At 51.7% G+C, this 1,494-nt stretch overlaps 1 non-coding gene across 1 annotated transcript; it reads left to right on the forward strand.

Moving 5' to 3' along the window:
* On the forward strand, positions 1-163 carry LOC144140105 (U1 spliceosomal RNA). Its single transcript, XR_013316320.1, has one exon. It is a non-coding gene; the product is annotated as a U1 spliceosomal RNA (small nuclear RNA).
* Positions 164-1,494: the final 1,331 nt, after the last annotated feature.

The raw sequence follows: 1,494 nt of genomic DNA on the forward strand, positions 1-1,494 counted from the left end.
ATACTTACCTGGTGCTGGGCTGTGTGATGGTCAAGATGGCCCGCGCCTCAAGTGGAGGCCCGCCATTGCACTGCGGCGGGCTGAAGCTTGCCACTTCCCCAAACTGGGGTAGATGGAGCATGCAATTTTTGGTAGTGGGGTCTGGCGTCCGCGCCGGCCCCTTTCCTGTAAAAATCCAAAATCAGATCTTGTGTTCTAGGACATATATGCTGTTCGACTTGCAGGTCTGGTGTGTGCGTAATATCAGTAATATCTTTTGATCAAGTGAAGGTTTTCTGATGCGACGCTCAGAGCATCTCTTGTCGGCGGCCCTGTCCTTCCTGCGTGCGTCCGTTGTTGTCCGCAGCCTTTCCACTCTCTAGCGAGGAGCATTGAATTGGATTGGATTGGATTAAAGTGGATTGTGTTGCGTCATAGCCGCGGCAGACGCGCCGGCGCGTGCCCAGGTGAAAGAAAACACACTCTCTCAAATCTGCGGGTGTGCGGCCCAGCGCGCTCTCACTCCGCCTGTGGGCGGCGCTGCGCGCGGTGCTGCGCATGTGCAGTACTCTCTCTCTCCGTGGTCTCCTCTCCTTCGGGCGCGCTGCGCATATAACCGGCGTGCCGCTCTCCGGCGGCCTTTCGGTCGACGGTTGCTCTCCGCTTGCGCTTGAACCCCCCTCAGCGTCGCATCACACCAGGGTTCCCGCGAGGGGAGGCGTTACGCGAGGCGTAATTTTTTTTCTGTTTGATACGAGCGGTGTGTGACCTTCGCGTTGCTGATGTTGCGTGTCAGCTCGGGTTGGTTTTAGATACAGCTGGCCCTGCCGTCTGCTCGCCATGCGGCATTTTTGTGTTAACCACGCATATCTTCCGTGGGCCACCACAGTTCACAGCTGCCACCGAGGCAGTTGCTTTCGAGTCCATCGCAGTATACACTGCGCAGACAAACACGAACGTGTCCAGTGGTGCGGTTAACAAGCTTCCATTATCAAGATCATTATTCTCTTGTATGGCATCATTTTCTTCTACGGACAGTTTGTGTTTAATAGCGTACATGAGATTTTCATTGAGGCTTTCGACTCCCCTTCCCTCATCTTCCAATAACCCCCCAGGGCCTCAGGCCTATTTCTAAATAAAGTCGTTCATTCATTCATTTGTGTTATTGTGTATGAGAGCCCTTTTCAGCAACACATATAATCACTCATGGTGTACATGCTTAGCCACTTTTAAAGCAAAGCTTTTTACCTCTGCCAGCCAACGGTTCTTTCGCGGCGTGTGGGACAATGAACTCCGAACTCCCAATGCGGTGGAGACGCCGGGGGGGGGGAGGGGTTCACTGACGGAGCACACTGTAGATGGCGCGGCGAATTTATTTATTTATTTATTTTATTTATTTACAGATACTGCTGTCTCGATTCACGAGACATAGCAGGAGTGGGTACATCATGAAAAGAAAAGAACATACATTAAGCTGCACCACATAAACATACAAATCATTTAAAACATGTTACA

This window comes from Haemaphysalis longicornis, unplaced genomic scaffold (assembly GCF_048455015.1).
Source record: "Haemaphysalis longicornis isolate Haplotype H1 unplaced genomic scaffold, Haemaphysalis longicornis Haplotype H1 scaffold_5, whole genome shotgun sequence".
NCBI lineage: Eukaryota > Metazoa > Arthropoda > Arachnida > Ixodida > Ixodidae > Haemaphysalis > Haemaphysalis longicornis.